The 23,032-nt window shown below is 38.2% G+C and overlaps 1 protein-coding gene across 2 annotated transcripts in view; it reads right to left on the bottom strand.

Moving 5' to 3' along the window:
• Positions 1 to 23,032, bottom strand: part of SH3D19 (SH3 domain containing 19) — a 2,322,497-nt gene that overhangs the window by 2,077,848 nt on the left and 221,617 nt on the right. The window lies entirely within an intron of this gene.

Below are 23,032 nucleotides of genomic sequence, written 5' to 3'. Positions count from 1 at the left end.
TAAAGGATGTGGAGACAGGTTTGAAGGTGAAAGTGGATGTGGTGATCTGTGGCTATTGGGCAGGGTTGGGATTAGATGTTAAGTCATCCTTAGTTACAGATGCTAAACTAGTTATAAAATAAGAGTTGAACTGTATTGCAGTTTCAAGTGGTGAGTTACTGGAAGAGAGGTTTGGGCTGAACTTTTAGCCAGGATGTAAGATTTCTTTAATCGATGTTCAAAAATGTTTAGGGTTGTGTTTAGTATTATTGTGAAATACACCCTCAGGTCAAATTATAACTGTGAGCAATCAGTTTATAGCCAGTAGAAAGCAATAAGAGATACAAAGTAAAAATAGGTTTTCTGTCACTTCCTGAGGGTAAATAATGCACATATGCAGTACATTCTCTACTGGTCAACAAAAAAGGGGCAGTGGACAATTTAGTAAGAGTTTCTTAGGGTGCACAGACTATTTCAGAAAAAAAACTTTCAGTAGTTTCAAAGACTGACTTATGAAGAGAAATGGATATGAATCTTTCCAAAGATGTAGTGTTCTTGGATGTCACAGTGATTTAGAACTGATAACAATGCATCATGAGACATGGTGGCTGAAGTACCACTATGCTTTCTCCAGTCATCACTCCTTTTTATGTGGGTCATGGTTTCATGAAAAAAACTTCTAAAGTTTTTATTAAGCAGTGATGATAAATAGGCTTCGTGTGGCATGAGCATGAAGACGAGTTCATCAAAATCTACTGCTGCATCTTCACACTAACCCTACCTTGACATCAAGAGCAATAAAGGGCGAGTAATATTGGGTTAGGAAAAATGTAATATTTATGAAAGATGTACTCAAGACATGGGGTAGAAATAAATAAAATAAAGGCAAAGAAAATGCAGCATGGCACTGTGGGACTTGTATGTCATGATGAAAAAAAGCAAGTCAGAATCTGTATTGGTCACCATAGGTTCATAGATTAGTACTAGACTACCCGCCCTTGTGAGCCATTTTAAGCCTAGCCAATTACCCCATGTGAGAATCAAACCCAGCACCTTGTGTTTATAAGGAAAACACCTTAACCATTATGTCAACCTCCCCACTCGTGTGTGTGTGTGTGTGTGTGTGTGTGTGTGTGTGTGTGTGTGTGTGTGTGTGTGTGTGCACACGCGTATAAGACTGAGAAAGAAAGGGAAAGACACCATCAAAAAGATGCAATTAAAGGAGAGAAGAGAAGAGAAATGACTTGTAAAGTATGAGGAGGAATACCCAGGGTTGTGCTTCTGCAAGAAATAAACAGCCATGAGAAATTAATGCATCAAGGATGAACTAGTTAGAATCCTGTGGTATATCCTCATAACCATGCAATACAAAGGTCTAATTCTGACCAAAACTTCATCCCAGTGAATGCCATTAGCTAAAGTTCTACAAAACTTAAATATAAAATAAAATATTATGTTGCTGAGGGCCTGGTCTGATCAAACAGCATGAAATCAGTGTATTAGGGCAAAGAAGAAAAAAAATGTAAGACATAATTTACAAAGCTCTACCAATGTTATTCCTATTACACAGGACAGTTCACATTGGCTGTTTTAAACTATAGCAGCATACTTCATTATTTCCTTTCTTACCCTCTGGTGACATCAATACTTTAGAAATTTGAAGTATGTTTAGGTTGTTTCTCTTTCCAAAAATAGTGCCATAAATCTAAGCTTGTTACCCCTTATTTGTAACACTAACTAGCCCTGAGAGCAGCAGCAGCAGCAATAATTAGCCATCTCCTGAGCAGTCTTCAACCTCAAAGCAGCCTTTCCAATGTACTTCTTATAGGCACTTACAGTGTATTACTGCACTTTGTCATGCAAAAGTGTAATTAACCAAATATCATTACTCTGACCTACTCATTTAGCTAGCATAGTACTAAAACACTGAGGCTACCCCACAATGACCAGCTGTATGCTAACCAAGAATGGCTCAAGGACAGTACACATATTAGAGTTGGGGAATCCACATCCAGCAAGAGTCCAGTCACCAATGGACCACAGGCCTCAGTGCTGGGCCCCCTTGTGCTTGGGATATACTTCTCAGATGTCAAGGCAAATGTAGATGGCCTTTGGATGACCAAGTTTGCTGATGACTGCAAGTATGGGACAATCACTGACTCCCCAGATGATGTTGATATCTTACAGAAAGGAATAATGCAGACTAATGATTGGTGTCTGAGCCATGGCTTCAAAATTAATGCAAAGAAGTGCATAATAATACCCTCTGGGGCATCAAATAACCCTGCACATTACAACATGGATAGCACCTGCTAAGAGTGGCCTAAGTGGTGAGAGATCTGGGTACTCAAAAATATAGACAGATAGTAATCTCAACTGTTAATGGAAGTTAGGAAATCCCATGTGTCTCAGTCTCAGTAAGGCTATGGCATCCAGATCTAAGGATGTCATAGTGCCATTTTACTTGACTCTCATCAGACCAACAATCAAGTGCAATGCACCCTTTGGCTTGTCCATCACCTGTAGCAGTTGGAGTCTCCTTGGAGGTTTCTCATAAAAAAAATACAAGGTATAACCAACATGTCATATGCAGACAGATTAAAAGCCCTATCACTGTACTCGGTTTCCTGCCAATTACTGACAGATGAACTATGCCTGACCTACAAGACAGACTCTTACCTAGCCATGATGGAAATGTTGCATATTTGCAAAATTAACTAGATAGTTACCCGCTGCAATGATCTAAACCTGATCTCTGACATGAATAGATCATGCTGGAGAGACAAATACGTGTCCCACAGACTGCTCCTCCTCTGGAATAGGCTTCTTATTCAAATAGGCTTCTTATTCAAATAAAGCAGAGCTCTTCCCTGACCATCTTCAAATGCAATCTGGACCAAAGGATGGTAAATTGTAAATTCACTCCTGGGGTGGTACCCATGTCCCTTTTGGAGAGAGGTAGTTTCTAAAACGTGTCATCATGACCCTTCACCACTTCATGATCCTTGTTATCTTTCCTCTTGGAATAGAAAATTGGATAAAATCTGGATAAAACTGGCTAGGGTTGTAAGGCATCTTGGCCTACACATCTATGAACAAAGACAGCAGTTTTACCCCTAATGTGATCCAAGCTGCAGATTGCCTAGTTCTGACCTGACCCTCAAAACATCTGACCAACTGCTGCATAGTATAGCATACAAAATAACAGCTATTGTTTAGAATATATCAAATGAAACACATCAATAAAAACGAGAGGCAGCAACAGAAAAACCTTCAGCGGCCATTAAAATTAGGGGCTCATTTCTGTACATATAGTAACAACCAATCTAGAATTATCCCCCACAAGCACAAATGTTATCTAAACCTAGATGTAGACTGTTCACTGTATGTATGGTTATTAGAAAGGATGGCATGTAAGCCTTGCTGGTATGGAAGTTTATACTGTACAATCTACCTGACACCATGCTCAGGCTCTAAAACAGACTGCTGGATTTGGGATATAACTTGCCTTATCATACTACTGAATTCACATCTTCCATACCAAATATTTTCATAAATTTCTTTAGAAATCTACCCTCTTTTGTTTTACTGTCCCTTCTAGATCCCCAGAAAAATCCTCACTATTGCAAATCAAATTCTAGTTCTCACAAACAAATAATATTCCCAGCTGAAAGTTGATTACTTTTCCCCAAGTTTTCTTAAGTTCCATAATAGCAATGTTTGGTGGAATATAAATACATGTTATTGTAATCTTCCTCTCTTGCCAATAGCCCCTTACTACCATAGAGCTCCCATTTTTGTCCTCTATCCCTGTCTATCACTACTGGATTCCTCCCAGCAATTAATATACTTATTTCCCTTTTCCGCTGTCCCGGATATTCTGCTGAATATCCATTCTAAAATCCTCTCTTTGTCAAATTCAAATGCACATATCTTTCCAAATGTGTATCCTGCTGCATTGCTATTTGCATTCTGTATTTCTTTATATAATTCAGTGCTGTTTCCTTTTGATCTATACCTGTAAGGCCACTCACATTTCAAGACAATATGGACAGCGTAGCTGTAAAATATTATTCACTGTAAAATATTAGCAGAGAGCTAGGCTGACCAGACTGACACCGTACTACTGAATCCGTTAATATTTATTTGTATTAGTACAAATTCTTGCCAACAGTTAATACTGTCAGAGTTATTTCAATTCTATTATAACACAGCTAGACAGATATACCTATAGACCGATGAACACTCAGTCCAAAAACGTCACTAAAGAGTGAAACATACTGTCCAGTTTATATACTCTTTTAAATGTCAAACAATGCTATTTTTAATGTCCTTGTGACTTGTTCTTCTGGTTTCTGTTTGTGCCACGTAAAAGTCCATGGGTTATTTTTAGCCTGGACAGTTTCTATTGAAATGACAAATTATGTCCTTCTTTGGTTATTTTCTTCCTTACTGTATCTGAAGACTTGACAAAAAGTTTCTCCAAGTCATCTTTGCATCACTTGAAGCGTCTGTATTTTATTTCATTTATTTATGCATCTGAAAGCTCCCAGAAAGTCAACTTCCTTTTTTCTATAACAAGATGCCTTTTTCAGTAAGCTCACAGCTATATGTTATTAATATCTAAGCTGAACATTTACAAGAAAGCTTTTTTCACTTAACTGTTCTTGCAAAGCAAGCCATATTATTTTGAAAACTGCTGTTTTTCTTTACCGCACACACAGTATAATTTTGGGGAAAGCATTTTAATTTATACAGTCTCTATCAATTCCCCCTTTTTAATTAAAACCAAGAAAATTGTAAGACAATTTACAACACAATGCGATCTTCAGTACTTTGAATCCCTTGGTCTGTTGCAACATACGAATCCCTTGCATTCAGTACCATCTCTTCATACAATGTTACATTACCAACGGCTGTTACTTGTTTAATACTTTTATTAACACAAATATTAACATGACGATAAGAGCAATTAATGCGGAAATTATAGTACCCCACCATCCTGAAAACAATCCACTTAGCCATTAGTTAAACTAACTTACTAAGCATGTTTTATTTTCTCAGGTGTCACATAGCCGTTATTACTTACCTCTTCTTAACTGCTTTCATGCTTGCTTAAGCAAGTTGTCAGCCTTGCAGTTATACAGAAGCATTTATTTTAAAATCTTGTCAAGTCAACCCTTGCTTTACAAGGCAAAACCTTGTATTAGACACAAGTATATATATATATATATATATATATATATATATATATATATATATATCCATATTGTCTTACTGGCACCATACCAGTGAAAACATTTATTTCCTGAAATAACACCATATTCTATGTCCAGCTGTTTTAAAATCTTTCCCTATTTTTTTATCATGAATCTCCCTCTTTTTCTGGTGATTTTTTACTATGTCCTCTGGTAATGTGTGAGTAATTCTCATTATTGGAACTGCATACTCTATGTAACAGACTGTTTCCTCTTTCATCTCTTCCTTAAACGAAGTATTATGTGTTAACTCCCATGGCTGATTGTTTTTTAAATAAAACCTGTATGTGTAACCTCTACAGGAACTGCATGTAATGGCATTTTCCCTCTGTAAGGAATATGGCTAAAAACCCAACAATTTGACTTGTTACATGCCAAATTTTGCAGGTCCAAAAATATATTGAAATCAGGTATCCGATCATGATGTCCTTGTTCTCATGATCTATTATATCTGCGTATCTCTCCCCATTTTCCTTTGCAACAATTTTAGATTGCTTTGTCGTGTCTATAGATTGCTATTATAGAAACAAATTTAAACTTTTTAAGACTGTTAACAGACTGTTACTGTACTGATACTGTTTGATTGTTATTAACTTTCACTGATTTTTATGAACCAACATGGTGTGCTGCTTTTGCTTGGATTTTTATTAATGACTTTGTACTTTACTACCTGTATTTATTTTTGTGTATTTTTGCCACAAAGGCAGTTACACTAGTCTGACTAATGATGTTCTTGCTGTACTAGTTTGTTATATTTTATGTAAGACATTTTTTTTTTAAATATGACATTACAGTCACTGTTTTTTACCAATATTGATTCTGTCTGCTGTATGTATAAGCTGCCTTTGGAGACACACTGTACTTTTAATGTGGGGGTGGGGGGGTTGACCCTCTCTTGTTACCATAGAACCTTTTATCATTTATGATTTGTCATAGGTAACTGTCTTAAATGTTACTCCATTTCCAGATGTAAGTGTGGACTTACATACCCAACATTTAATTGCATTGTTTAGTTTTGCATATACCATTTGCATTACTGTAAATGTATTTACTGTATCAACTTTAACTTTACACTGTATCTGTATTAACTTTAACTTTACACTGTATTTGTATTAACTTTATGTCTGTATGTCTGCAGGTTATTTCTGTGCTTATTTACATTGAGTTTCAAAGATTCCTATACTTTGCTGTGAACTGATAAACTGTGTTCTGTTAACTTATTGCTTTAATGCCTATTGCCTGCCATGATCTGGGTTATATGGAGGATTATTCCCATATTCTACTGGTCGTAATTTACCATTTTTATTACACTGCTAGTGTTTGTAATTACCCTTCTCAGTAAGGTAAGGTGTTTGTCTTTCCTTCTGTTTATTGCTTACCTCCTTTTTCTGTGTACCCTGATGTTTGCAGGTTACTTGCATATATGCTCTTTTCTATTTATGATTTACCTGTTCCCATTGTTCTATACACCTCTTCATATTCTGTCCCGCCTCTCTGGGGATTGGATATAGCTTCTGAAAAGGAGGAATGTAATCCGAAGGATTACCTACACTTACTGGCACTGCTAACTTACCACAATCAGTCTTTGTCGTAGCCCACATGGGCTGAAATTGTGATTTGATTTGCTCCCATTTATCCTGCAGGTGTGAATGTCTCTTGGTAATGTCTTTTATAGTTACTTATGTTAATTACAAAGCAAGGAAATTGCTGAGCTGTATTTCAACTGTCTTCTGCTTTGGCAGACCACAAAACCTTTTTATTGAAATCAATTACTATTTCCAGTTTGCTGATAATATCAACCCCCAAGGATTGTCGTTCCACAACTGGAATTCATAAGAAATGCACCCTGTATTGAAGATCCATTTTCTGTGAAACATATCTTATCTGGCTTACTGCTTATGGCCATGCAAGTGCTGCCATGAAAGCCTTGAATGTAAGCCTTGAATGTAATATTTTTTTAACTGATTTACAGGTAACTGTTTGTTAGTCGCTGAGACTGCTGCCCCTGTATCAAGCAGGACATCTTTCCATAGTGCCTCTCAACTCATATGTCCACTAACAGGCGTCCGTCCTTTCCACGTTTAACAGCAGAAGTCTCAGAACTGAACCCTGATGCATACCCACTGCCACTGAGTCATTTGCCCCAGTGAACAGAACACTGCTCATATTTGAATCACTGGATCTTTGTACATAGCCTACACTAATTTTACCAATGTTTGTGGGACTTTCAACCACCACAGGACTGCCCAAATCACCTTTTTGGGACCCTGTCATACGCTTTCTCCACATCCAGGAATGCCGAAGTGGACTCTTTCCTAATATCTAGCTTCTCCTCAACTACCTCTCTCACTGCAAACATTCGATCATTTGTGTTGCATCCTGATCTGAATCAGAACTGCTCATCTCCCATCTTGCGTTCTACTACTCTGTGTAGCTATTTATCAATCACCCACTCCAGAACTTTCATGCAATGTGACAGCAGTTTGATACCTCTGTACTGCCACAGTTGTGGATGTCCCCTTTGTTCTTGTATACTAGCATGAGTATGCTTATTCTCCAGTCATCTGGGATACCTTTTTATCTCCACTACTATGAGTACCCTCAGGAGTCATTTCTCCTGTCTCACGCATTTTTATCATATTTGCTGTGATCTCATCTGTGCCTCTGCTCTCCCTGACTTTATTTTCCTTAGCGCTGTTCTTACTTCTTCTAGGGTTAGCTCCTCTCTTTCTCTCATCTTGGGCTCTGCATGGAGCAGTACAGCTTCTGTGCAGGTTTCTTTATTCAGAACCTGCTGAAAGTATACCTTCCATCTGCATTTGAAGTCTCCATATGCTATTATGTTATGTACATGTCTGAATGAACTATCACTTTTTAATTATGTAATATATCAGGCTGCACCTTTTTTGCTTTCATCCCTTCACTAGGTAACTATTTTTTATTTGGTTAATTAATACATGAAGCTCTGACATTAATTTAAACTGATATTCATACTATGCCTCAGCTGTATCTACAATACAGCTGTATCTACAATGAAGGGCAACTTAGTACATTTTACTTTATCTCAGAGTTATTGGTCTCCTTAGGTGCAGTTTAGTGCCCAGAAATCTATACATACTATTAGGTTCATAGGTTATTACTAGGCTAATTACCCTTGAGGGCCACTTTAAGCCTAGCCAATTACCCCATGTGAGAATCAAACCCTGCACCTTGTGTCTTTAAGGTGGACACTTTAACCATTATGCCAACCTCATACCTTCAAAATTAATTAATTATTGCCTGCCACAGATGATGAAGGTTTCATGATTTTATTTTTTCCGACAAGAACCTTCCACTGCTTCTGAAAGGAATTTATATTAGCCTATATAACAGAGGGTAATCAAATATGCACACTGTTGGCCACTATCTACAATCTTATGTGCTGGGAGCGTCTTGATGACATCATCAAGCTAGTACAGAGCATATGTGCAGTAAACTGTTAGAAGACCCTTAAAACAATGTGTTTATTGTAAAAAACAATAAAGTGATCAGTTATGCTACAATGCTACATAAGCAAACTGATTCCTATTTTGGGCAGTTAAATGTTGTTATCCAAGAAATTGTTGAAAATATTCCAAAAATCGACAATATAGAAAACAATTAATTGGCTGAAACTGCCCTACTGGATTACAAAGTGGTAACTGTCAGTCACAGATGACAGAATACTGATGTTAGACACTAGGAATGTATCATCTAAACAAGACAGTGATGTGAATAGTTGTAGAAAATGGCTAAGAGCTACAATCAGTAGTTAAGAACAACCTGCAGTTTAACTACTATGTCTGCAGATTTAAAACATAGCCTGAAAGGCTTTCTTAGCAACACACAGAAAAAAGCAGATCACGTCAGCAAAAACTGGCAGTAGTGACAACATTTCCACAGACACTCTAATTAATAAGTCAAAGATAATACTACTGCCATTGCAGCAAGTAAATATATAAAACACCTTACAGCATATAGGCTGTCATATTATAAGGTATAAAGTGCATTGTGGGAGTGAGAAAGACAAACAAAAAAAAAAAAGCATGGCAGTAAGGTAGCCCACATCAAACCATTTTATGTTATAACAAATTCTAAAGTAATAGACAGACACTTACTGATACAGAGGCATTAGTAAAATACAGAAATCAAGGTATGAAGAAAAGCCTGTTTTTCAGTTTCTCAGTAGAGTTTTAAATTTGCCACTAGCTTTCCAAGTGCTACTGTGATGCCAGTATGTGAACTATCCTTCTGTACTTCAATGATTAATACAAATTGCTGTCACAAACCTGCACAAATGATAAAACAGCACACCAGACTGACTTACCTGCACTGGCACACGTTGTCAATTGAAATCTGGCCCCTAAGCATACTTTTCAACCTCTTAGTGCAAGAATTCTGGACATAGACAAAATAATGAGGATACAAACCCACAGACAGGGACATCATTTAAATATTGTTCTTATAAACTTACAAAGTTGCTAGAATAATAGGTTTTGCATTATTAGCATGTACTTTCTGATGGTTATAAAGTTTGAAATTCAAATGTCTATCATTAGTGACTTCAATCCTCACTAATTAATAAAATCACAATGAGGAGCAGACAAAAAAAGTGAGGCATAAATCTGGACATTCTACAAAATTCTGGACTTTTGAGAGGTACACCCCTCAGACATGAGCTAGAATGTTCAGTTAGTAGGAGGAGACTTGCAAGCATGTCAGTAATTCCTGTTTCAGATGCATTCTTCCCAACATGTAACTGCAATCATCAGAAAAATGTAGAACAAATAAAGACTCAGTTCTAATAATACTGCAACGTGGGAGAGGAAGTAATAAAAAAAATATACAGGTTGCTTTTGTAAACACTTAAAATCATTAATCACTTAAAATACATACTTTGTGTGAGCAAACTGCATAATTTATATATGCAAGCATATACATATAGCTTGACTGGAGGATACAACATAGTGTAGTAAATAATACAGCCCTTCAAGTACTCAAGAAGTCTGTAAAAAGTGCAATATGATGGTACAAACATGTCGCAGAGCAGCAGCACCATGTGTGATGGAAATTAAGTAAAAACTAATGTTCAAGACAAAAAAAACCCTTCCAGATGTGAGACAGCTTCCACATGAAGGCAGAATCTGGGGTTCTCAACTATATGACTAACAAGCAACTGATGCAACTCTCTCAACATATCAAGTTCAAAGAAAGCATACAGCTCTATATCTCCAATAATGAGATCTAAAAACATCAGTAATAAATCAAAATAACAACTGCCATCTAAAAAGTGTGAATGTGTGTGTATATCTGTGCAATAAATGCGTACTCTCTTACAATATCTATATATATATCTATATATATATATATATATATATATATATATGTATTACTACACACATCTGTATCTCTCTCTCTCTATATATATATATATATATATATATATATATATATATATATATATAGCTGATCTGTGAAAGCACTTACCATCTAATGTGCACGAAATAAAACTGCTGTTTTGAATTTTACACCTGGGATATATCTTAATTGAATTGAACTGCATGGTTGTTTTCGCTGCTTTATATTTTGCTGCCATCATATTCTTCTTCATTAGCAGCGTGACATTTGCTTTGGGGAGTGTTAACCTGTGCTTTTTTATACTTGTTTTTGCTCTTACTTCAATCCACAGAGACATGGCAGAAGGTACACTATCTAATGTTGAGCTGAACTATAGACCGGAGACTGGTCTACATAACGTTGAGTTGAATTACAGACCGGAGGTAGGTCTACGTAATGGCGTTAACCTTTTGGACAGATTTGATGCTTGTATGAACAATACTACTAATCCCCTTTTAACATATGAAGTGAATACTGTTCAGTCTACCTCCTCGGTCAGCATAGATAAAGCTGACAACTTGAAGAAAGCGTTGGATAAGTTGGAAATAGACTTCTTAAAACTTAAGCAGTTGCAGACGCAGAGGCAACATTTCGAAGAGTGTCTGTAAAGGAAGATAGTACTGAGAGGACTTTGTGTTTTGAAGATGCCCACTCATGGAGCGCTATACCTGGAGCTGTTAGCGAAGTGGCAGCTTCTTAATCTAGAGATGAGTGTTAAATATATGACCTTGCCTATAGATTTTTTTAAACCAGAGGAGGAAAGCCTCAGGAAATCTCTAAAAGAACAACAAGCCACCTTAAACACGCAGTTCACTAAGGCAGCAGTAGACTTTTCACTCGATGCCTTATCGAACAGTATTGCTGTCTTTGAAAGGAGAACACTGGCACAAAAAAGGGGTAAACTGGATAGAGATAAGAAGGATTTTCGGCTGGGTCATGTATTCACATGGCCTAGAACCAAAACCAATGATAGAAATGGTATTTGGGATGTTGGAGGTAATGCAGGGACAGTAGATGGCACTGATCCAGGGTCCGACTCTATTGAGCCCACTGGGCCTAGAGGTAGTGCTCTAACACCTATACAAGTATCTGACAGAAGGGAGGCTATACAAACAGTAATACTCTGCTCATGCCTTCCCATATTGTTAACACATCTGTTTCTAATGATACTCACAATAGCAATGATGTGCATTTACCAGATGTACGTCCTAAAGATAAACAGAGGACTGATGCTAGTGCTTCCACAAGTGGTAATGTGAGTAGAAGTTTTTATCAGCTCCCTTTACCAATACCTGTGGAGAGTGGTGTGAGGAGAGTACGATCGATCAGTCAAGGGAGGCAGAAGCGGAAAATCTCCCCCGAGAGACAGTCCAATCGCTCCCTCAAGAAAATGTGGAATCCGGTCGGGACTGTTTGATATGGAACATTTCTCAATGTGTTTTGGACTCTTTTGAATGTTTTGTCCTTAACAAAGGGCTAAGTTTTATACCCACTAGTTCTAGTGAATTGACTGATGTGCTGATTGATTTAAAGACGTTCACTAAGAATATCATGTTAAAATTAGAATTTGGAGTGGATGCCTGTATGGGTGATGTTAATTTTAAAAGGTCAAGTACCTATGTACCTAACTACCATCCACTGGTGCTAGCCTTCGACAAGTTAGTGGAAGATGATTTACATAAAAGCTTTTGTAAGGTACAACATGTTGATAGATCCCAGAAAATATGGTCCAATTTAAGCTTTAAAGAACGTGATGCTCTGAGAAGGTTACAAACTGACTCACAAGGGCAGGCCTGTTGTAATCATGGATAAAAATAGTTACCAATTATCCATCTGGGAAATGCTTAATGATGTTCATTTCTATACTATCATTAATTCTGGTGATATTACCACCCGATTGAACAGAATCAAAGCTATGTCGGATGATTTGGTTAAGAGTGCATTGGTTACTGTAGAACTATATAAATATTTAGATGTTAGTGATCCATTGATACCAGTGATACAAGGTCTCACTAAAATCCACAAGGATGGACAGCACCCCCCATGAGATCCATTGTGTCTGGAAGGGGGGTGGTGCACAGAACCATTTTCTGTTTATGTAGAATGATATCTCCGTCCAGTAGCTTATCAGAATCTTATGATTCTGAGAGATACTAAACACTTTTTAATGGATCTGTATGCTTTTACTAGTGGGTTGAATTTGGATACAAACTTAATCTTTGTAAATTTGGATGTGCAATCCCTTTTCACAGTTATACCAAATGTGGAAGGGGTGGACTATGTGAGACGTTATCTGCTTAAACATGGTGCATATGATGACAGACTAGTTGATTTGATAGGCCTCTTTTTAGAAACCTTCCTTGAAAACAATATATTTCTGTTTGATGATGTACTCTACCTACACACCTTGTGCCAATAGCTACGCCAACATGTTTTTAGCATTATGGGAAGAAGAGGTGTTATTTCCTATGGAGTGCTTTCATAGATAAGTGCCTTTTTATCGACGTTTTGTGGATGACGTCTTTTTTATTTGGACAGGCGACATAGACCAGTTGGAGAAATTTGTAGAACATATGAATGACGTTACTGATTATTTGAAGTTCACCATGTTTTCTTCCCCCACAAGGGTGGTATATTTAGATGTCTTTGTGGAAAGGTTAAGTGATGGTTCCTTTAACACAGGTGTGTTTAGGAAGGAGTGCCACAGAAACACACTTCTACACAGGCAGAGCATGCACCCTAATTAAGTTTTCCATAATGTGGTGAGAGGACAAGGAATGCATATTTCAAGACTGAATAATACCGATACAGGTTATTTGTCTTAGCTGGTTAGTTTGAAGAATAGGTTTATACAACGTGCATACGGTCAGCATGATTTGGATACAGGGTTACATGACATGAGTTCCCTTAGGTTAGATAGGGCTAAGCCCTATTTTTCTAACATTAGGGATGATGAAAGAACTGCATGTCCCACCCGTACTCCAGAGATTAAGATACCCTTGTTTTATACTACAGATAATAGTAAGATCTATGAGATATTTAACAAACATCTCATGACAGATCCAGATAGTAGTATCATTGGTGATGAACCCAAATTTAGATATAAGAAGAAACGTAACTTGAAAAAGGTACTTTGTTATCCACATGCTGATCATAAGGATACATCTAGACCAGCGACTATTCCTTGTGGTGAGTGTAACTTTTGTGGTTACATAGACATGACTGGGAAATTTGTACATCCTGATACGGGGATAGAGTATTGTTTCAAATGTTCAGCAAACTGTAATACTCAACATGTAGTCTATCTCGTTGTATGAACAATCTGTCACTCATTTTACATAGGGAAGACAGATAGATATCTTAAGAACAGGATTAGACAGCATATTTATAATATAAGGATTGGTTTGGTTTCCAATGTTTTAACCAAACATGTGATTTCAACAGGACAGGATCATGTCTTCAGATGCATGGTTGTGGAGATTATTCAACCGAGTTTCCATGGGGGAAATGTTAGGAACATCACTGAAGAAAGGGAAGTCAAATGGATTATGCACTTAAGAGCTGACATGGGAAAGGGACTGAATGAGAGGGCCTCCATTAGACCCTTTCTAAGTCTAAGAGTATGCATGTAGACAGCTATTTTAACTCTTGTGGATTGCAGCACACTTCAGTGTTGTTTAGTGGTTTTAAACTTTGGTAATAATTTTATCATAATTGTTATATTTATTCTCACCTTATGGGTATATGTGTATGTATATATATTATACATATTGATTCTTTTTATGTTATATTTTATATTTTATATACTAGGCAGAATGTTTTTAACTCTGTTGCTTTAATTTGGAGCTATCAATTAAAAGTGTAATATGATGTCATAATTGTTTCAGCAAAGGTATTTAAAGACTTATTAACTAATAGCACACTGTTTTAATGGTCTGAGGAAGCTGATCTGTGAAAGCGCTTACCATCTAATGTGCATGAAATAAAACTGCTGTTTTGAATTTTACGCCTGGGAGACATATATATATAGATATATATATATATATATATATATATATAGATATATAGATATATATATATATAGATATATAGATATATATATATATAGATATCTCTATGGATCCCCTTCACAATCTCAAATTACTGAATGCTCGAAATTCAGTAACTCGAGATTGTAAAGTCGAAACAACAAAAATCCCAAAACCCACAAGCACGAAAACAAAAAACCCCAAACATACAGAACACATACACCACACAACACGCACACCATACAAACCACATAACATAAACTACAAGCCCTACACTACATGCACGCAGGGGGGCAAGCCTCCCTGCACCCCCCGTACTTATATATTCTAACTCTGAGATCGCACTAATACACATACACAAAATAAAAAACAGCACACAGACATTTTACACTGCCTCGCACAGACACACACACACACACACACACACACACACACACACACACACACACACACATACAGACACATCCAACACTCACACTCGTACTCCCACCTCCCCACCCTAACCCACACACATAACTTACAAAACACACACATACACTCACTTACCTTCACTTCCGTAAAACATCCTGGCTCACACACTTCCCATCCCGTAGCTGACATGCATAAGCGCAAATTCGAGATATTTAGGTTCATAGGTTTATACTAGGCTATCTGCCCTAAGGCATTTATAAGCCTAGCCCAAAGTTTTGTGGCTTACGCCACCCCTTATATGAAAAAATACTGTGCCCATTAGTTTGTTGTGCCTCTGTCCAGCAGTGACACAGAGATGATTCCCGGGGTAAACCTACGATCTCCCATCCACAGGTCAAGATTTCTCTTGAACAGAGCCAGCGAGGTGCTCTGCCTCACATGGACCGGGATTTTATTCCACAGCATAGGGAGTCTCTGAGTGATAAATCTATCCCTCCAGCACGCCCTATTTATATCCGTGCTAAGGTTTAAGTCGCTTGCTCTAGTGGTTTTGGTGGATTTGGATTTTTTGAAGTGGAGCATGTCCATTAATTCCGGGTTGGACATGGCCTTGTATGTCAGGCACATGTCACCTCTGAGCAGACAGTATGCGACTGAATAGAGCTGGAGTTTCTTCAATCTGGCAGCATATGACAGATTTTGGAGTCCCTTTATCCTTTTGGTGAGGAACTTTTGGGGTCTCTCCAATTGCTGCAGATGTCGAGTGAGATGCATCCCGAATGGGGCATTGTACTCTATCATTGGTCTGATAAGTGAAGAGTACAGGGGAACAATGACCTCACTAGATCTGGATGTGAATCCCTTCATGATCAGGTGGGCAATGTAGAAGGTCTTTCTAACCACTTTAGCAACGTGAGTGTCAAAAGAAAGGCCACTGTCAACCTGGGTCCCCAGGTCCCTGATAACCTCTTCTGTGCTTAGTGGATTGCCACCTATATGGTAGCTAGGGGTTACCTTGTTTTTCCCGAAGGGTATGACTATACATTTTTGGCGTTTAACTTCAGGCCATGGCTCTGGCACCAGCTATCTGTTTCCATGAGTCCCTTCTGAAGGATATCCGTGTCCGATGCACTTTCCACTATGGCGCCCAGTTTGCAAACTTTGTCAGCCAAAGTCCTCCCATGTTGGCCTGTACTTCTGAGAAGTAGATGCCGAACAATAGGGGCCAAGGACCGAGCCCTGTGGGACACCACTTGTGACCGGCTTGGAGTCTGACATAGCGCCAGCAACTCTAACCCTGTGGGTTCTGTCCTTAAGCCAGTTTGCAACCCATCTTGTGACATATGGGTTTACATTTAAGCTGGTAAGTTTTTCTACAATACCTGAGTGGGGTATTGTGTCAAAAGCCTTTGCAAGGTCAAGGTAGGCTGTATGGACTGCCTTTCCCTCATCAATGGCCTTGGTGACTGTTTCGAAGAAGTCGACCAAGTTCAAAAGGCATGATCTGCCCTTGACAAAGCCAAACTGGGTCAGGTCCAATGTCTACAAGTCCCCTATATCTTTGTTTATGAGCTCCATTATGATCCTCTCCATAGCTTTGCAGACTAGACTTGTTAAGCTTATGGGGCGGTAATTACCAGGGTCCGTAGAGGCACCGCCTTTGTGGAGTGGGACCACAGTTGCCGTACGCCACTCTTTGGGCACGTATCCTGTGGTAAGGCTGAGATTAAACAGCTGCCTTATGTGCGGGTTTACTTCCTCATTTAGCTCATGTAGCACACAGCCAGGGACACCATCCGGTCCCATTGATGCTGTGTTTTTAGCTTTAGAGAGAGCAGCTTTCACCTGCGCATTTGAGATGTCTGGGAGGCTACACTCCGCTGGGATAGTTATCTCTCCTTTAGGGTGCTTATGGGTTTTCGACTTTACAGTCTCGAGTTACTGAATTTCGAACATTCAGTAATTCGAGATTATGAAGGGGAACCATATATATATATATATATATATATATATATATATATATAGATATATATATATAGATATACATATAAAAATACATATACATGTTTTCTTTTTCTTCATCTGATTGCCTAGATATCCATTTTTATTAGCTAAGATCAAACACTGACTTGCTTGATATCAAAGTTTAATTATCAACCTTTTCTAAGACACCACAAAAAGCAGTTATAAAATTAGTAATCTAATACTAGAAACCTTCTGCTTGGAAAATATTATAATCATTAATAGGTCAGTCAATAATTCACACTCCACCTTCATTCTGTTAAATTATTAAATCCATTTCTAGCTGCCTCATGACATACATGGATGGAGCCCTTCCTATGACCCATGTCACTCAAATTCAATTAGATGTCTGAATGCTAGAGAAGCCAGCTGGGAAGGAATGGGAAGTAAGTGGCTGAGGTCATGAGGTCTTCTTGCTCATCCCTGAGAGAAAGAATCAGTTTGAGAAAAGTCATAGGAGAACCACCTGGGTGAAGCCCCAGTACTATGTTCCAAGGCACATGGACTTTTTTTTTGGAAATTGAGATGCTGAGATAGTTGTTTTAGAACAAGTTTGAAGGAAGACTGCATGATTTCCTGACAAGCATCACAAATATCACAGATGTGCTAAAGCCGGCAACCTCAGCAACTTAGCATAGCTAAGCATGGCATGCATTATGCCTGCTGGCCAACAGGGGTAGAGCTGCTAGGAGCACTGAAAAAAAAATCTCACCCTCTATTAGGATGACATCTATCCTCAAATCTTGCCTCTCTGTTCTGGTGTCTTCCATTGCCAGGTGATGGGGAGGATGACACAGTCATCAAGTCATCAAGGGCGCATGGTTTGATAGTCATTAGGGAACAAAAAGGAATGATACAAAAATTAAATCTATGTTATCATAGAACTAGACAAAAACAAATGATAGCAGAACAAATAAACGGGCCTAAATGGTTAAACCAACCAGCGGAACACCAAAGCTTGGAACTTCAGACTAAAACAGTAGGAGCTGACTTCATTAGCTGCACTCCATTTGAAGCAATCTAACGAATGAAAATATAAACAGCAAGCCTGCACTGGGTAAAGAGGAATAAAGCCTTGTCTACAGAGCAGGCAACACAAGTTTCACTAGCTGCTCACAAGCTTGATGGCCCAGGCAAGGAAGCTCAGCATTCCCAACCTGTAGAGGGCAGAGCCATAGGTAGATCATCTGGTACTTTGTGCACTTCCCCAAACTGCCCCCCAACATGAAGCTAAGGATCAAAAACAAAAAGAAAGTCTTTCTCGAATCTGAAGCTTTACTTCTCTGAAACTGTAGCAAGCTTCTTGCTACAACTTGTAATAGTTAAATTGCCACATGCTGTGTAACCCAAATGCAATATCATCATTCATTTATTTATGAGACTGCAAGACCCTCACAGCTTCATAAAGCAATGCTAGTAATGCATTCACACATCACTGGCACCTCCCCATCACCCCCAACAGCGTTTGTCCTTTGTCTTACCCTAGTTACAACTCTGAGGTTGGGGGTTTGGTGGGACTGTGGTTCTCACCTGGCTTGCAATACTGTTCTATTGACAAGGCCTTAGTTAGACACAGGCACAGGAGGTCTTTCCTGATGTGGGAAGTCAGTGTCAGGAAGACATGAGTGAGACTGCCGAAATCACTGAGAGTAGCTCCTGTTGGTATATGTGAGGAAGCATGCATGTGTAGGCAGAGAGGCACTGGTTGCCCTTGCAGTGGTAAGTGCTCATCACCAGAAGGGCTGTGGTTATGCACAAAAAAAAAAAAAAAAACAAACACACTGCAGGATACCAGTTGCTTGGATGACAGTCCCCTCTCAGACATCGTAATGTCTATTGAGGGGAAGCTTCAAGGTAAGAAGGCACAAAGGTAAATATCATATAAAAAATAAGAAAGGCAAGAGGTCAGTCTTATGCAATTAAAAGATCATGTGCAAATATCGTCAGTGGCAAAAATGGCAAACAATTGGTATCCACCGTAAGGAATGCAATCCTGTTACAGAATGTGTGAAAAGTAATTAAAATATGCTTCCATTTTTTTTAATAACAACAAAAAAGAAGATCTGCAGTGTTTTGCATGCTTGCTACATGTAAGCCACGGTACTTCCTGCAATCAGGTTATCACACCACATGCTCTCATGTCCTTATAGACAAGGAAGTACTGGGCTATAGAAAGCATCCAGTCTTGCAGTTTGAGAGGTTACAGTGCAAGGTGATTAGTAGGCTGCTGCTGGACTAAAAGCTCTTTCCACTTAAAGGAATAAATATGTTAGTACAGGATAATTCATTCTGCATTTACAGACATATGACAGCATCAGAAAAGCAAAGAAAGATTACCAAATGTTGTGCCCTCCAGAAGCTACTCAAGCAGACTTTTGATTGATTCCATGTAAGGAACCTGTCAGACACCTTTTCTACAACCAGCCTTTCCCCCTGAAGCTCAAAGGATTTTGTAAATGTTTAATGCAAGCTCCTAGTGCAATGACTGTATTTAAATGATAGGGATCTGATAGCAAAAGAAAATAAATAAAAATTACAAAACGCTGGCTGGCATAAGTTGAAAACCATTTACCGAGATAAAGTGATGCTAACAGACTGTGTAGAACTGCACTGTGCTTGTTAAAACTGAGCTGGAGCTAATTCTTTTTAGTCTGGTGTCCAGTTTGCAGCAATGACCCAAGGGCAAGACAGAGTTATTTGCAGACACTTAGCTTCACTTCAGCCCATTTCAGTTTGGAAGTACACTGTCTTATTTCCCAGTGATATTAAAGCAGAGTACAAATATGATTTTGTGTTGTTCCTCTTAATATTCCACTGCTAATTTTAAGGCTTTTTCATTAACAAGCATGCGAAGGAGCTGGACAACTTCCAACCCCTACAAGTGCACCTGGATGTCACCAGAGAATATACCTTTCCCAGATGCACGTAAGGAAGGACTGTTTAGTATAATGGGTGATGTTGTGCTAGTTTAAGTTTTTTTGTTTGCTTGTTTGTTTGTTTTAATACTTAAAATCTGTTAAATGAGAAAAACAAACTACAGCATGCAGTACAATCTGAATATGAAATGACTAAACCGGTAATAGAATGCAGCAATCATATTTCATTTTCTTTACTTATTTGCATTTTTGTTGAACAGGTTACTCCCACTAGGCCATCAGCATTTTTTTCAGTGAAGACCTAGAGTTGTTTTAATACTGACTAGGGGAAATTTGACCAAGGCAATGGGGAATTTACTTCCCTTTTTTGATAAGGGTCATGGAATCTTTTACATCCACTTGAGCTATCACTGACTCGGGCAGATGGGACTTTGGTTCGACAAGTCATTCGAGGGATGGCACACTCCAGAGTGCAAATATGTTCCTCTCACTGGGTCAGTTTTCACTAATGGGAGCAAAGCCCATCCCACTTCTTACAGAAGTCAAGTGTTACAACAGACTACATCCCCTAACAATCAAGTGGTTTTCCGACTACTTGTCAGCATACACTGGTCTGTTTTTTTAATTTTTTTTCCTAGTATGCAACATTCCTTCTGGAACTGGGAAGAGTTGTGCACTACTAAGCATTCACATTTTATGCTAATTAGATGTTCAGATTTTTAGCTGAGTGTTCCTATTTTACAAGGGTCATCGCTCCTATTTTCAATGTCTGCAGGTTAAGAGGTATGTTGCCTACAGTGACAAGTCAATGACTCCTCTGCAGTTAGTCATAAAACTATAAGCTTTGAAATGCTGGGCATCAATCTGACTTTACCTTATCCTTTTCCCATCATACTTACAGATGTGGTAAGTAAAATCTACATGCTAAACCCTGCTACAGGACACACCTACACTCTCCATCTTCTTATACAGTCTTACATGTGGGGCCACTGTGGCCCCATCCATTTAACTGCTCAAAACAAACACAATTAAATAATATCACATAACTTTTGTGTATGATTTTTATCCTTACCATCTGACAGCTGCACAGTCATGCCTTGTACAAGTCTGAGAAAGTGCTGAGCTGTGATGCTGACAAAAGGCATTCCATTTTTTCTGTTTTCTGTATGTCTTTTAAATGTTCATAAACACACAAAAGTCCTATTCTAACAATTCAAGTGTGCCCACTGTGAGCAAAGGAAGGCCTTAGCTTTCTACTAATGTAGATGGCTGCACTCATACTTTCGCCACCAAAATTTTATCGCGACAACAACTATGTTGCACTGATTTTAGGCAGTGACAGTGAATTAATGAATTAAAGTAACAATTGGATAAACAGCAAACAAGATAAAGCAGAAGAATGTGACATATATCCCATAAACCTACTTATCCAGACCTGCTGCCAGAGAATACAGAATCCTTGCATAATCATTAGTCCTTGCAGAACTCCTCCATCTTTCTAATAACAGTGGGTAACTGAAAATATTTTGTCTGAAATGAATTACCTGAGGCTGGACAAGCATCTGGAGAACATAGCTAATGCAGCACTTTTCCCCATTTAGCTTGCAATGTACTGAATAACTGATTGCCCTAATGTGCTGTAGTCAAAAAAAACAGAGATTAGCAGGAATACCTGATTATTCAAAGGTCAAACAGCATGCATTTCTTTCTTCATTTCTGTAAAACTAAATCCTCTCAGTTTCCATGGCAGTTTGGAACAGTAACACAAAACAGAGACTGCAGTTACTACGTTAGCATTAGACACCAAATCACATTTTACACACTGAAAACTTAACTGGAAATGGGAATAAAGAGCAAATGTCTTCAACAAGTGCGCCATGCAAGTTTGGTTCAGAAAGGAGAGCGATATGAACTGTGAAACCCAATCTGTACCACATCAATGCAAAAATAAAGTAACTTTCATAGCTCTAGCAGATGCTTCATAATGCTACGTGTAATGCAAATTCTTAACTTTGCTTGAGCTAAATAGCTCAGGTTGTCAACCTTTTTTCATGTTGTAATACATTCTACTGGATACAGGATGCCTCTACAGCTAACTAAGTGCTTCCTCCAGAAATTCTACTTCTTAAATGACTTGAGCCTTCTTTTGCAAATCTTTTAAAGTACCTCATTACGTGTCTTAAAAAGCCACAATGTCAGCTTTCACTAATGACATTCAAGTTACCTGTTGCACACACAAAAAGAACACACAATGAATGCTTTTAGCCACTTGAAACATTACTCCGGCGGGGAGATGTACAAAGACCATTTGTCCTCCTCATCTGCAGGCCAAACTGAAACAGTTGTACTACAGCACATAGACTATACAGATGCTTTTAAATACAAATATGTGTGTGTGACATCAGAAACAGTGAATGCAGTCATAAAAAAATAATACTCCCTTAGCAACCTTACACTACATATTACCACAATGATAAGGGCAAGATCAAGGCTTTGGGTATTTGTTCACTGCACATCTTTAACAGCTATACATAGTTGTTATACAATGCACAAAGTTTTCAGCATCACCAGTCATAAATACAAGAAAAGAAAAACTCAGCAATGAAAGCTTCAAGAAAACAATGCAACTGTAAACAAGTGATTACATTTCTTTCAACAAACATAGACCAAAGAACCTTTTTATCACATGGAATTTGTTCATCACTTCTTTTCTTCAGTACGTTGGACAGTTTAATTTCTAATTGCAATTACTCTTGCTTGAATACCTTTATAAGAAAAGCACTACATAATCAGATACTTTATGTTTATGAACAATACATGCAGATTTTCAAATACACATTTATTTGAGCTGCCCTGTGGCCTGGGTGTTGGCTGAAGAGATGCATCTACCTGGTTAACAAAAATTAATGAAAAATATGAATACCTGGTTAATAAAACTGAATGAACAAACTAAAAGTAAATCCTTTCCTTTATTGCCACTTAACTATCGCTATAGTCTCAACATATATAAATTACCTCTCTCGTTTTCTTATTTGCTCTAACA

Source organism: Protopterus annectens, chromosome 2.part1, assembly GCF_019279795.1.
Source record: "Protopterus annectens isolate FY-2018-M chromosome 2.part1, PAN1.0, whole genome shotgun sequence".
Taxonomy (NCBI): Eukaryota; Metazoa; Chordata; order Ceratodontiformes; family Protopteridae; genus Protopterus; species Protopterus annectens.
The sequence above is the reverse complement of the archived record's forward strand: the minus strand, read 5'-3'. Positions and strand labels throughout refer to the sequence as shown.